General features: G+C 35.6%; 1 long non-coding RNA gene across 2 annotated transcripts in view; it reads left to right on the top strand.

Annotated features, from left to right (window-relative positions):
* The first annotated feature begins 3,405 nt into the window (after positions 1-3,405).
* Positions 3,406-15,790, top strand: part of LOC130541370 (uncharacterized) — an 89,423-nt gene continuing 77,038 nt past the window's right edge. Inside the window, exon 1 of one of the 2 annotated variants that reach the window (XR_008955416.1) lies at positions 3,406-3,462. This is a non-coding gene — a long non-coding RNA (uncharacterized LOC130541370). The remainder of the gene's footprint in view (positions 3,463-15,790) is intronic. The other variant, XR_010111672.1, reaches the window with a different exon arrangement.

The following is a 15,790-nucleotide window of genomic DNA, read 5'->3' as shown; positions in this document are numbered from 1 at the left end:
TACCAGCCAAACTTCTTCCTGTCAGTTATCTCAAAATCCAGCTTACCACTTGTATTAGTCCACATTCACACTGCTATAAAAAACGACTTGAGACTGGATAATTAATAAAGAAAAAAAGTTTAACTGGCTCACAGTTCCACATGTCTCTGGAGGCCTCAAGAAACTTACAATCATGTCAGAAGGCAAAGGGGAAGCAAAGCAGGTCTTACCTGGCAGCAGGAGAGAGAGAAAGAGAGAAGTTCCACATTTTTAAACCATCAGATCTTGTGAGAACTCATTCACTATCACGAGAATAGCATGGGGGAGACCATCCCCATGAGCCAATCACCTCCCACCAGGTCCTTCCCTCCACATGTGGGGGTTACTATTGGAGATGAGATTTGGGTGGGGTCACAAAGCCAGACCATATCACTGCTGTAGAAAATGATTTTCATTCACAGTTCACCTTTGAGATATCTTTTGGGAAGAATAGAAATGTAATTTTTTTTTTTTTTGAGACTGTCTCCCTCTGTCACCAAGCTGGAGTGCAGTGGCATGATCTCAGCTTACTGCAACCTCCACCCCTCAAGTTCAAGCGATTCTCGTGCCTCAACCTCTGGAGTAGCTGGTATTACAGGCATGTGCCACCACACCCAGCTAATTTTTGTGTTCTCAGTAGAGATGGTGTTTCACCATGTTGGCCAGGATGGTTTCCATCTCCTGACCTCATGATCTGCCCGCCTCGACCTCCTAAAGTGTTGGGATTACAGGCGTGAGCCACTGTGGCCAGCTGAAATATAAGGTATTTTCTCAAGCATATTTATTGCCCTCCATCTGTCATCAGGAATGTTTACTTTATGCAAAAATATGGCATTAGTGTGATTTTGACAGGGAATGGTACTCATTTTAAAGATTTGTTGACACAATAGATAATGAGAATCAAGCATTTTTATAAGTTATCTACAAAGCTATCTAATTTTTTAATAGAAGCAGTATTTTACTAAGTAAATTTATACTTCTAGCACTTGATAAATTAACAAATATATGTTTTAAATTTTCTAGGAAGAGCCTATTTACTGTCTACCAGTAAACAGTATCTAAAGGGACTCTGTTGGAGGGACACAACTATCTATATTTCCTCTTTTTTTCTTCTACCCTTCACTCCCTTTTCCCATTTCCTGTATTTTTGTGGCCTCAATTTCCTTTTGGCCAAATTGCTGATCAGTTAATTGGAATCTAACATTTTTTGACTATCTAATGTACAAACATGGTCTTATTTAATGTTCACAATTAGCACCCCAAACTTAAAAAAAAAAACAGTTCAGTCACTTGTTCAAAGTGACTTAATTGGTAAGAATGGTAGAGAATTTTTATTTTCACTGAAATAATCAGTCTTAAGAAAGTAAAAACCTATTGGACGACCATAATTCTGTACACTATCTCAAGTTGTTTTCAAAGGATCTGGGTAGGGGAAAGATAGGCAAGAGCTAAAATGAGAGCTGTTTTAGGCACAAACTGATTTAAATAAACTTATTCTGCCAATTTAACAGAGAATACAACATACTTGTGACATTTGCCTGGCATGTTTTAGAAACAACAAAGAAAAAAATAGTGTGTTTGAGCAGATGTAGAATATTGAGCATTCAGGGTGCTATGTAAGGACTAGAGAGGCAGTTTGAGGTTGTATGTTAAAGGACTTTTTAGACCAAGTAGAAGAGGCTAAAATGTGTCCCATTTGTATCAGAGAGCCAATGGAAACTTTTAAGATGCGGAGAGTCATGATCTGATTTGTTGAAAATAGAACTGATTATAGATCATCTGAAACTAATTTGGCATTAGTCAATATTTTGTTGAAGGGAAAATTCATCCTCTTATCCATAGAGTCCTTAAACTGTAGACATCTGTGTCTACTCTGCCCTCCTCCAGTCACTGTCTATATCTTTGGTACCAAATCCTATCCAGTTTACTCTACATCATCTCTTGCAATTTTGTTTTCCATTCTTTCCCTTATCCATGTCCATATTCACACATCTTCTATTTGCTCATGCCTGGACTTTTGAAGCACATCATGTATTAGGGGGCCAGACACCAGCTTCTCTCCTTTTACCAATATATTCCTCATAGTGTTGGAATTATGGAATCTCTGCAAAGAATAAAGAAACATGCCAAATACTTCCTCTAGTTTCACCTGATAAGAACCATGCAATGCCTACTATTTGGTGTAATTAATTTTTTATTGTTTTGCTTGTGCAAATAACCTTTAGAACTAGAGAACTCCTGAAGCACAAAGTACTCTGTAATAAATGATAATCACCAAATGTTAGGGTAGAGGCTATCTAAGTGAGCATCTCCCCTGAGCCCCTGGGCTCTGAAAAGTTATCAGACAGATAGCCAGGCCGACCCTTGCCTTCACGCAGGGCAGAAAGGCCGAAGCAGCCTGATGGCAAGTGCCCTTATGGCACTTACCATGTCCAAGATAGAAGTTGTAAAATGGTGGCCAATGGGCTGAATTGGCTTAAAGCTATATATTTTTAAATGGCATCATTTAAATAAATATTTATAATTTGAGAGAATTCACATAAAAATTCACATTTATGCCTTCTGTTGAAAATACAGAAGATCTGTCCAAGCAAGATCAGAAATCAGATGGGCCTATGTAGAGGAGGGGCACAATCTTGAAAAGGTGCCACCTTTTACTGTTTCCACATCATATTTGTGACTTCTATTCCTTAACACTCTGGGCCTGGGGGAAGAGGAGGGAGAGAAGATGGGGAGTACCGAGAGTGCCTGGGATTGAATTTCCTGTCATCCCAATGGGAAGATGTCTCAGAGTTAGAATTAAACTTTTAAATCGTGATCGTAAAAGAAAATGAAATTTCTTGAACCCACGAGTGTATAGATTTATATCAGCTAGGTGTAATGTCAATAATTTATTGGTTGAGTTTTAAAACAACCCCTCAGTTTCTTCCTATTTCTTATTTTCTCATCCTTTTAAGAATAGAGAGCATCAGATATATCCATAGACACAGTGAAGAATGAGCAGGGAATAGATAAGGAAATGGGTGGTCTTCAATATAGAAGTTCCAAGCAGCAAATTAAGTTGGGGAATGTTATGGGTAGAAAACCAAGGAAAGAAAAAAATAAGTTTATAGGCAAATGAGATTAACAGACTATTCCTGTTGTGACGAGAAGTTAATAAGAACTGAGAGCAAGAGCTTTTGCCTCTTCAGATATTTAAAGACAACCAGAAAACATCACAGCCTAGGGCTGGAGAGCATATAAAAGATAAGTTTAGAGAAGTCCTCAAACCGATAAAATAACAACTTACTTCCCCAAATATGCTAAGGGTGTTTGTCTGTGGTTAGTCAAACCATTAAAATGGGGAAGGAGGAGGGGTCAGAATTTTCTCTTCTAGGTTCAGAAGAGCCACATTTTGCCGTTCCGACTCTAAAGCAACTACATTTCTCTACAGAGCACAGAACTGTATGTAAATTCATCCATTGTAAATCTAATCTGCAAACATGTATTAGATCAGTATTTGGAGACAGAGAAGCCAACTGGTTCTTAACATTACATCGTATAGCTTCTATTAACATGTATCTCAGGGACTCATTTGGGTGATATTTGCATTGCCTAGGCTGTGGACAAACCACCAGGTAGCCTGAAAAGGACTTACTCTAGGGAAGAAACAGTGTGAAAAATAGTGTGGGGGTAGACTTGTTGAAGTGTGAGTGAGGGAGGATAGTGGAGAAAAGGAGAAAGGAGGCATTGGTAGATTCATTTAAGACAAAAAATGGGCATTTCGGTTTCTTAAAAGCCACTTTTTTTTCAATTTAAAACTGTTTTGGGACTAAAGCCTCAGCCATATAAATTATTCTTACCAGGAAAAAAATTCTCTGAAGGAAAAAAAAAGCTAAACATGTATCTTGGCAAGGGGTTTCATATTTGAATTTAAATTTAAAGATAAATTTGTTTTTAAGAAAGCATAAAAAAGCAATTTCAGAAAAAAATCAGAAAAGCTTAGTTTTCTTTTTAGTAAAAAAGAAACACAGAGAAATAAATTGATTTAGTTTCTTGTTATGTTCCCTTGGATATGACATAAATTGAAAATTGTAATTAGAAAAGAAATGAAAAATAATTCAATAAAGCTTTCACAGTTATTCCTGAAAGAGCCATAAATGCAGTATATAATGACATAATACAGTAGTCAAGATAGTCATTGTTTAAGGTGAACTGAAATGTGCATTATTACATCAACAAAAAGATCCCACAGCTGACACTAATCTTTAGCGTTCTGACAAAGTGGCATTTTATCCAAACTTTCTGTATTGACCTCACAATTCCACACACATACCTGTAATTCAAAACTTACGCATTTTCCAAAACATGTGTAATCTGTATATGCAGATATGTGTACTTCAAAGGGTTAAGCTACCCAAGCCATAGTCAATGCATCACTTTTAAAAAGAGCAATAACTCACTGTAAGAATCACGTAATTTCTTACTGTAGGTGTGCTTTAACTAACTTTCACACACTCATGTTTGCTTTAAAGAAATCAGAATTTATGAAATAAATGACACAGTTTTTAAAAATCTTTTGAAGCCAACAACTGGAAAAATAAGTGAATTATTTCAAAGATATTATTACTATACTTGAAAATATCATTTCAAAAATCCTAGTTCTTATTAGGGAGTAAAAAATGGACTACTGCATTTCAACCTAAAGCTACGTTTTAAAATGCTCCATATCTTTGTATGCAATATATTTTCTAAATGTAAGTAATTAGCTGTCTGTTCTTGAAATAATTTTTGGTTAAACAAAAGTTTCAACTCCTATAAGGCATAGTTAATAGCATGGTAATTACAACATTTTTATAATAACTTACAATCTTCTGAGATGTTTCACAATTCCTTCAGTTAGGGCTGGCAAATATGATTTCTGTTACTATTCTATTTTAGCTTTTCAGTAAGTGCCAGCAAGAGAAATTATATTCCTTTCCTTTTATGGCTTTCTGTGAGGCCCTGACTTGTAGAGAAGGCATTTGTGAGGTTGCTAACATTAAAGTTAATGTTAACCAGCTTATATTTTAACTAGAGATACTTCGCAGTTGGGATATATGCACATTTTGATTCTTTGCCACAGATGTAGTTGAAAATAGTAAATACTTTCTTCTCGTTTATTTATTTTTACTCCTGAAATCAGGTGGCCTCTTAAAAATCTTCAGAAAAGTCAGCTCGTTTGAAAAGGAGACCAGGAAATATTGATTGATATAAAAATGAAAGTTCAAGCAGTCGACACTTTTTGTTTTAAATAATGTAGAAGCTAAAAAATAAAATAAATTCACTTTGCCAAAATGCAAGGCATTTTAGGCTCTTATGAAGAAAAAAGTGAATACTAACATGGAACTCAGCAAACTGGTTAAAAAAAAGTGGGAAGGGAAGGTTTTTGTTAGAGGACATGTTAGTTTGCTATTAAAAAATATTACTATTCCAAGAAGTCTGGCTAATGCCAGAGACTCTTTATCAGCAAAATAAGAGAAGCATGCTGAGCCTCAAACATATTTCTACACATTTCTTGAAAAAGTCTGAGCAATCTTTAAAACAGGAGTGAAGAGGAGAAAGCCATACCAGTCCTAGTGGTGTCTGAAGTGTCCTCTGGTGATCTCTACTACACTTTGACCACACCTCCATCCCCAGCTGTGTACACATAACAAAGGTTATCAATAAATAATGTATTCATCTACTGGATTCCAGTGAAAGCCCCGATTACTTTTCTCCTATGTTTGGACTAAAGGTATTGGCTTTCTTCAGATATAACCAAGGAATATGAAATGCATTTAGGGAAAAGATCAAAAAGTACACGGAGGCCTGGCTAGTAAGAAGGAATATTATAATTTGCCTTCATATGATAACACTGTAACTGCTTAAGTACTCCTCAAAAATAACTTTTCATGGTATGTCTTTACTGATCCACTAAGAACTCTTACAGTATTAAATATTTTACACTATCAAAATTCTGGAGAATGCATCCTTTCCTATGTAACCCTCTATTTGATAAGATAAAAGAATTTTGCCATTCATTGTGCCTTACACAAATGGTTTATCTTATCAAAACGATAGTGCTCTAAAAACAGGATTTTTTTTTTAAGTAAGCAAGATCTTTTTTAGATGCATGTTTTGTGCCTACATGTGTTCTATATAATCAGCAGTTATAGTCATAATACTTTATGTAATTATTTAATTTCCAAAGTTTTAGCTGACATATAGCAGTATACCTGAAAAATATTAATAAAGCTTTTTGAGCATATTCTCTTTCATCCTCAAAAACAAGGTACCTAATATAATTTTATTATGCTTTGATTTAGAAACCATATTAATTAACCTGTTAGAACACAGAAATGTAGGATTTTAGGGCTGACATGGACATAAGAATTGTTTAGTTCAACTGTCTTTAAAGATTTTGCAGGAGAGGGTCACTAGATGAAAAATTTGCTTGGATTCACATAGCAGCTGTGAATAAAGAATTGATAGAGGAATTTGAATATGAACAAAGTAATTAAAATTTAAAATCTGAAATATTCTTTCAATGACTATATAAACCTCTGTCCATCTATCATATGTATTTTGTGTAATGTTAGGAAACAGTATTTCCCTTCTTGGAAAATATTTTTAGTACCATAGGAATATAAAGATACAAAAGTCTTTTTTATTTCTGTTTACTCAACAAATATTTATAGAAAATTATTTCCTTCCTAACAATAACAAAATGGTATATCAATGAACATTTTCATAAGAACAATATACAATATAAACTTGTAAAACTATTCATGAGTCACTTAGTGAATGATAGTGAATTTTTGATATTTTAATTAATTCTTCTGTTGCCAAAGCCACAGCTGTACAAACTCTGTAATTATGAGACTGAATATGCATTGTAATTGTGTCTTTTCTCATTAGTTCTATTTTTCAAGCAATGGCAATTTAAATAGATATTTGTATTGCAGTGCTTTTCCCAGGAGAGATTATAAACAAATAAAGCAGGGATAGCTATATGATGAACTATTATGCAGCCATTAAAAACTATGTTATTAAATTATTTTCTAATGACAAAAGAAAAAGAATATGGTATTATTTCAAGTGAAATAACCCATTTAGTAGCCAATTATGATCACACACACACACACACAGTGAAAGGAAGCCAGTGAAAGGAAGCCTGCAAAAAAAAAATTTTTTTTGAGAATACTAACAATGTGGAGGTTTTCTGAGTTGCAGAATTTTGGAGGACTTTAAAAAAATTCTGCATTTTTAGTATTTCCTACAATGAGCATATTTATTTTTATACACAGGAAAGACTAAAACTAATTTCAAAGAAATATAAACAAAAATATGAAAGTATGAAATATGATAATGCAGGTGCAATTTCAGGCTACTTAAACATTGCATTCAGTAGCATCTTTTCTTTAGAGAATGTTAGGATCTGGGCTAATATGTATTTTATAAGAGAGTATGAGACAAAGGCATTTTTGCTCAGTAAAAGATTAGAAGCATTAGAAGCATTGCAAAGCAGAAGAGACCAATGGAACAGGAAACAAAAGTAAAAGAGTTCAGATAAGGGACTGCTGAGAAAAACAAAAGTGAGTTGCTAACAAGTAGTAAGAGCATTTTCTGAGTGTTTTGGCTTATCATATTAACTTAGACAAAGGTAGAAGGAAATAATATTTCTATAACATCTGTAATATGGCAGCGATTATGCTTGAACATTTTATTTACATCAGTTAAATTTAAGTTGGGTCATATAGGTCTGTTTATTCTCATATTACTTAGATATAATTTACCTCACCCTGGTATGTTACTGAGAAAAGCAGACTGACAAGAAGTAATGAAACCATGATTTAAATTTAGCTTAGTTGGCTGCTAAAACTTATGCTCTTTGCATTTTACTTTCCTTTCTCCGGAGTATTTTGATAAAATAATTAAAAGTACTGTCTGTCTTCCAGGATGATAATGGTTCTGTTATTTGACTATCTGAAAAGAATTTGCTAATTTCTTTTTTCAGATAGAAAAGTAGACTTAGGGAGGGGTTTCATGTAGAAACAGTTCTCTCATGTTCTCAATTTTGCGGCTGAGCAGAAGCCAGTGATATAACAAAAACCAAATGGTCATTGGAGAAAGACAGGCCTCTGTTCAGCTCCCAGATCTCACATTTACTAGATATGTGACATCAGGCAAGCTTCTTAATGTTTCTGAGTTTTAGATTCCTATCTGTAAAATGTACTAACAATACCGTCTTATAGAATAATTGTGAAGATAAATGAGAAAAACATTCAAAAGATGCCTAGAAGAAATTACAGCATATCATAGACCTCCAATAAATATTGGCTTTCTTTTCCTTAAGTGCCAGCCCTTGGATACTTTTACAACAAGCTATTAATACTTGTTGTCCAGGACTTTTATCAGTTTCTCCTGAGCCTCCTGCAGCAAGTGGCAGCGTACCTCTTAAATTCCTAGGTGTCTGTAATTATTTTTGAAAAGTCCCTCTTTTTGAGATTTTTCACTGTGGCTTTCTCACTAAATTTTCTAATTTTCTCCATGAGCCTCAGTTTTCCGCTATGAAAATACAGAGACCAAATTCAATAAAGTCATAATCAAGTTTGTACTTGGAGTATATAAAAATTTAGAGGAGGACCCTAAGAAATCTTGAAATTCAAGAAGCAGACAGGATGAATCAGGCTCATATCCTTTCATTTTGTTTAAAACTGCATTTATTATAATTGTTGTTGGTATTATTATTTTATTTTCAACTTGAATACTTTAGGCAGGGCATACTTCTCTCTCGTCAAAGTTTCACTACATTCTACTGTGACAGTTTCTCATATTTACATTCCTTACCTGCTCTTAATTTAGTTTAAACTCCTCTTTCAATGGTCTCATCAGGAACACTGGCATCACTTAGATAAACACCAGCATCACTTAGAGACGTATTAGAAATTCTAGGACCTAACCCATACCTAGTGAATCAGAAACTTTGTACATAGGGCCCAACAGTCTTATGTTTTATCATCCAGGAATACTAGCTAATTTTTGAGAAGCTCTATTATAAATAATTACAGTTACATCAATGCCAGCCAGCACTCTGCTTTCTTGACAATAACCCAACCCCCAAACCTCCACAAGTCCAGCATTTGTTTACTGCACCATGTGACATGATTGCTTTCTTCAGAGCATTTTCAGCAACCCTGTAATGTCTCCGATTAGCCTGTGTACGGAGAGTTCATTTTTGCAATAATCTTATAAAATCACATGCAAAGCATGTGTTTATGCCTTTCTAGTCTTCTTAATCCATCTGCTGTTTACAATACCCATAAGACTTACAGGGAGGTAAGCAGAGTACTTACCTGAGTGTTCTTTTAAAATATTAACACATTAGTCTTTCCTTCTCTTCTGTCAGGAAGCTGTGACTCATTTTACAGATTAAAAAATAAAAACAAAAACTCAACCAAAACAATCAAAACCAACCAACCAAAACAGAAAACCCCCAAAACCAAGTTCTCAAGGGAACAGAGATTTAAACGGTACATAAATGTTTAAGGCCATATTAAGGGGGATGCCTATATTACACAGGCATATTTGATATCAGCAACTTTTTGGCTTATGGAACAGAGTTTTTGTCTTGTCTTTTTCTAACATCAACATAAACACAAAGTGATGAGCTTCTTCAATTTTTAACATGACTAGTCAATGTGAAATAAAGCAAATATGCTTGTAAAACAATAGGAAATAAAAGAGAGCAAAATTTTCTTTAGATTCACATTTATAAATGTTGCTTTGTTTCACTTGATATTCTCTTCCACAGTTTTTTTTTTTTTCTAAGTCAAAAAGAAGCTGTTAACATTACTGATTGAAAGTCCTATTTGCTTCTTCAAGACATGGGAAACTGTGGGCCAGGCAGTCAGAATCTAAATTGTGTTACCTTGTCCAAAGCTTGATGGTGCCCTCACTGATGCTAGCACTAGCTAAAATGTGTTTGTTGACTGCTTACTCATCCTACTCAATGTGAGGAGCCGTTTCAATGAATTTTCTCATTTATTAAGGGTAGATATTTTTCCTAAAGTCAGTCAGACCATATACCTTCTGTGTCTCAATTATTTATGTGGAAGCAAGGGAAAAGTTAGGAACATTTTGCCAAGAGATTTTTTAATATAAGGAACAAAAGTTTAATACAAAAAGAAGTGAATGTGATGCAATTACTATGATAGATAAACAGAATTTCTTTGCAAAAGAATATTTATTCTTCATCTCCTAATCAGCTTGCAGCAAAGCCAATTTTTTTTCCACCATGAGATAACAAAAAATATCTAGGAATATTGTTTACATTACCTGTGGCACATATGTTTCTTTTTTCAAATCTCAGGAATAGTGTCTATAATATGCTTGGCATGAGAAAAAAAATATTTTTGTATGCCTGCTGCTTTACATAGTTAGGTTCATGCATTGAATATTCTTCTGAATAATTATCAAAGTAGAGGATAGAGCACTAAGAGTTATTTTGGGGGCTTGTCAAATACAATTTATGGGAGGCCATTGGTTTGAACTGAGCTCCTGTACTAGGCCCAAGAGACCAAACCAAAATGGAATTATTCACGTTAAAGCTCCATACTACCAAGCTGAAACCAAGTTGTTTATCTAACCTTCCAAGCAATCAGGAGAGAGAGAGATAATATTCAAATCCCCAAACAGGCCAGTTTCAGTGGGCATGACAAGGAAGTCCCCTTCACTTTAACCTTTAACTTTGAAGCAACCAATCCATTTTTTGTTGTTGTTGTTCTGTTTCTTCTTTCTTCAGCCCTTTTCTGTCTATAAAGCCAAATTTCTCTGCTTGGCTCATCAAAACATCCATTCTATTTTATAAAACAATGTGTTGCCTGATGCTAGAATCACAAGTAAAAGGTAATTAAGATCTTAATTAAATTTGTGGTAATTTTGTCTTGTGACAGGTATATTTTCTTATTATTTTCATCATCACCACTCAGTACAGTTATAGGATGCATGTTGAAATCATAAATGATTGCTAATATACATTAGTTTGATTTATCATTTGTGTAGTTTGTTTGAAAGAAAGTCTTAAAATGGATGAAGGATCTGAAGTAGACTATTATTCATCTTCAGAGATTAAGTAGTAAGAGTTTAAAAACTGAGCAGCAACACAAAATAACCCTATTAGGAATGACATCTGAGTCACAAACCCAGCAATAGAAACCCTTGAGTTTTAAAGCATGTGCTGTAATCGTTGAGTTTCAACAATCTTTTTACTATCGTCCAACTTCACATGCCACATTCAACAGCAATATGCCAAGATGTGAAATGATCAGCCTATCATAGAGTGCACAGAAATAATTTCTTTTCTACATTATTCTAGCATTTTTTTCTCCCTTTAATGGAAGTAGTGGTTGCACTTTTGCCTTATATCAACATTAGAAAGGCAATTTAATAAACCTCTTAGATGCTGATTAAACACACAAAAAAATTTTGTTTCATTTGTTTCTGTTTCATACATCTAATTTATTTTAAAAAAGCCTTTTCCAAGGATGGAGTTATTTTATTTTTTAATTTTTTTAAATCCCCAATTTTTTTCTTTTTGGTGGGGGTGAGGATTTTCTTTCTCTACTGAAACACTTCATTTCAAAATGTGCTCAGATGCCTCTAAGTAATATGAATGGTAACGTTTGTATAATCCATTTAAAAAATCACTCCAAAAAACACATTATCAAAGATTTAGTCTCTCTTTGCAGTTCTGTTAGCTAACATGACTGAAAATGAAACTTGCATGTGGTTAGTGTAGACTGAACTTAAGCATGTTTCTCAACTTTTAAGTTCCTGTTTTAGGCAAATGTACTGTAGTTAATAGTTTATTAATTCAACAGAAGATTAGAAAAAAAGGAGAAGGGTTGTTTTTTTTTTTTTAATTTTCCCCAAAACTGACAAGTTAGATGACTAAATTAAATCACTCTATTAACAAAATTTCAAGTATTTTTCTTGTCTTCATCTTTGTTCCTATATCTCCTCCCCAAATCCTCTCTCTCAATTCAAATTCATGCCTTAACTTTCTTTAAATATACTGCCTAGACAATCATCTCTCCCATAAAACGCTTCAATCAAGCCCGTAAGTTGCTTAGAAGCACTTCTGTTCAAAATACAATTTTGTATTTTCTTATATATATATTTTAAACAGTTACCTGGTTAAAAAAGTCTAACAACAACCTTCCCCATTCATTACTTACTAAATGACATAGAAACTCCCCAATTAGGGTCTCAAGTATTTCTACAATACGGCTTTCTTCATCAAGCACTTTAATTCCTTCTATTTAATTCCTTCTACAATATGGCTTCCCCACCAAGCACTTCAATTCCTTCTATTTCCTAGTATAAGTCAAAACCCACTTTCCAGACAAACTGGGCTCTTCGCTATTTTCCTTTTTCTTTTTTGAGATGGAGTCTCCCTCTTTTGCCCACTCCGGAGTGCAGTGGCGCGATCTCGGCTCACTGCAAGCTCCGCCTCCTGGGTTCACGCCATTTTCCTGCCTCGGCCTCCCGAGTAGCTGGGACTACAGAAGCCCGCCACCATGCCCGGCTAATTTTTTGTATTTTTAGTAGAGACAGAGTTTCACCATGTTCGCCAGGATGGTCTAGATCTCCTGACCTCGTGATCTGCCTGCCTCGGCCTCCCAAAGTGCTGGGATTACAGGTGTGAGCCACCACGCCCGGCCAACTATTTTCTAATAACTTACAGGTTTGTTCAGTCTTTTTATTTACACTTACTCCCTTTTAACTTCTTATTGCTTATGTCCACTTCCATTAGGATTTTCATTTAATGATATTTATTTAACAAATACCTATTAAGTGCCACCCTGGGCCTAGTCCTAAAATAGGAAGTGGGGAGATGCCAGTGAACAGCAATGAAGGATGCTTCCCTGCATTCATGGAGTTTTTAGTAAATGAAAACAAAACACCGGCCGGGCACAGTGGCGCACGCCTGTAATCCCAGCACTTTGGGAGGCCGAGGTGGGTGGATTACCAGATCAGGAGATCGAGACCATCCTGGCTAACACGGTGAAACCCTGTCTCTACTAAAAATACAAAAAATTAGCTGGGCGGGGTGGCGGGTGCCTGTAGTCTCAGCTACTCAGGAGGCTGAGACAGGAGAATCACTTGAACCCAGGAGGCGGAGGCTGCAGTGAGCTGAGATCGCCACTGCACTCCAGCCTGGGCAACAGAGTGAGGCTCCATCTCAAAACAAAACAAAACAAAAAACAAAAAACACCAACTTAAATATAAAACTAAAAACTTATGATAGACACTTGGAAGGCAAGATCTGGAGAGCTATGAGAGTGAAACTGGCGATCTAATTCAATCTCTCAGTTGGTAAAACTGTGAGACCTGAAGCATGGGCAGGATTAGCCAAGCAAAGATTCGATGGAAATCAGTTCAGTCATAAAGAACAGCATTTTCAAATACACTGAAGTTTATAAAAAACACAAGTGTGTCCATTACATAGTGTGAGGGAATTGCCCATAGAGAGAATACACTTCCCAGGTAGCCAAAGTGGATATACTCCTTCATTTCTTCTTCTAACCTGAGTAATGAATATTTTTAATGTAATTAACAACACTTACAGATTTTAGGTATGATCCTAGATTGTAAACTGCTTGGAGGCAAGATCTATTTATTTTTAATTTTTTAAATGTTTATTTTTGTTAATAAAGATAACTTATTCATCTTTTGTAGAAATGGGGTCTCACCATGTTGCCCAGGCTGGTCTCAAACTCCTGGGCTCAGGTGATCCTCCTGCCTCAGCCTCCCAAAATGTTGGAATTACAGGTGTGAGCCACCATGCTTGGCCATTGACTATTTCTTATTCATGTTTTTGTTCCATGCATTGTTCAACACAATGCACAATAGGTAATGAATATAAGACTGGGTTTCTGAGTGGGACTTGTGTAATTAATTACACAGGATCCTGCACTTAGAAGGGCACACTCTTGCTTTAATGCTCAGATGCCATTGTTCTGAATTTCTTAATACTTTTTTAAAAAGGACCCTGAATTTTCATTTTGAATTGAGCCCCCCAAAATTATGTAGCCAATCTTCAATGAATGTAAACTTGCTGAGTGAATTAATGATTCAAGGGCCAACAGGATCTAATTGGAATAGTTCTGCAGGTCATTTTTTTACTAGGGTCTATTATACTCCAGGCACACCATATGAGTCTCATATGAGTTATGTGATGGATGGCTTAGAAATGAGCAAAGTTCTCCTTTAGGAAACATCTTCAGTTCTCAAGTGTACTATTTCTTTCTTTCTTTCTTTTTGAGACAGAATCTCACTCTGTCGCCCAGGCTGGAGTGCAGTGGCGCGATCTCGGCTCACTGCAAGCTCCGCCTCCCGGATTCAGGCCATCCTGCCTCAGCCTCCGGAGTAGCTGGGACTACAGACGCACGCCGCCAAGCCCTGCTATTTTTTTTTTTTTTTTTTTTTTTTTTTTTTTTTTTTTTTTTGTATTTTTAGTAGAGACGGGGCTTCGCCGTGTTAGCCAGGATGGTCTCGATCTCCTGACCTTGAGATCCGCCCGCCTCTGCCTCCCAAAGTGCTGCGATTATAGGCGTGAGCCACCGCGCCCGGCCTCTCAGTTGTACTATTTCTTAAATAACACATTGAGCTCTATATTGATGTGGTCACTTGTGACTTATTCAGATATTACTGGAACCCTCTCAATTGAAGCAGAATTTTTTTGTGTGTAATTACTTCTCAAATCTACATCCCCAACACTAGGAAATGAGTAAGTTAAAGTCCCAGGCATTGTTTACTAGGCAACAGATCTCTTTGCATTTTGTAAATTATTTGCCACCTGTCGCATATCACAAGTACGAGTGAGAGATATCAATGTGGAGAAATACATTTCATTCAGAACCATGCTGATGAGTCTACGGAAGTTTGCATAAAAAGCAAAAGCAGTAAAAAACCTTCAATTAGGATGGATTAACCACATTATATGTGCGCCTGGTAATGAATGACTGAATTGGACCTTCTACAGCTGAAGCTTTGTGGCTTTGGGTGCCTGGAAGAACTAGTTTCGTTTTTAGTCTAGATAAGAACAGTGCTAAGAAATATTTATGAGAAGCTGGGGTAAATATTGAAAATTATTGACTGAATCAATCTTTTCAGAGTACGAGAAGCCCCTTTAAGAATTCAGAAGAATTTTTTTTTAGTTCATTAATCAGTTCACCAAGCTACAATCAAAATTTTCTTACTAAGCTTCAATATGACAGGCTGAGCTCTCACTATCTGTTTGGATCATGATCCATGGATTATGGCCTCCTTAGTGCAGTTGACAACTTAAACTGTTTTAGCTCAAGAGTTTTTATGGGTACTTTTAGCAGTGAGTCAAAAAGGTGCCTGCAGAGTAAATAGGACTTTAAACGACATACCTTTCAATTCATTGCCTCTTGGCAAAATGTACAGATTCCAAGTCTATTTCATGAAAGCCTTCTATGGATCTCAGTGGACTACCTCATGCGTGTACTGAACCTGGGTTTGGGTCATCTCTCCTTGTTCAACAAACAGTGACAGAAAACTCTTTTCATTAATAACAATTGCAGAACATTATTATCTTTCAGATAAACTATTAACAGATTGTGAAATTAGTGACTAAAAACACTGCTTTGAAAGAAGGTGAATTTCAAACTTATGCAACCAAGCAGGACTGAGTAAATCCAGCATTATGTCTATTTGGTGATTATTTAGAGATGTGGAGTTA

This window comes from Pan paniscus, chromosome 2, assembly GCF_029289425.2.
Source record: "Pan paniscus chromosome 2, NHGRI_mPanPan1-v2.0_pri, whole genome shotgun sequence".
NCBI classification, from domain to species: domain Eukaryota; kingdom Metazoa; phylum Chordata; class Mammalia; order Primates; family Hominidae; genus Pan; species Pan paniscus.
Note: the sequence above shows the minus strand (reverse complement) of the source record. Positions and strands in the feature narration are given on the sequence as shown.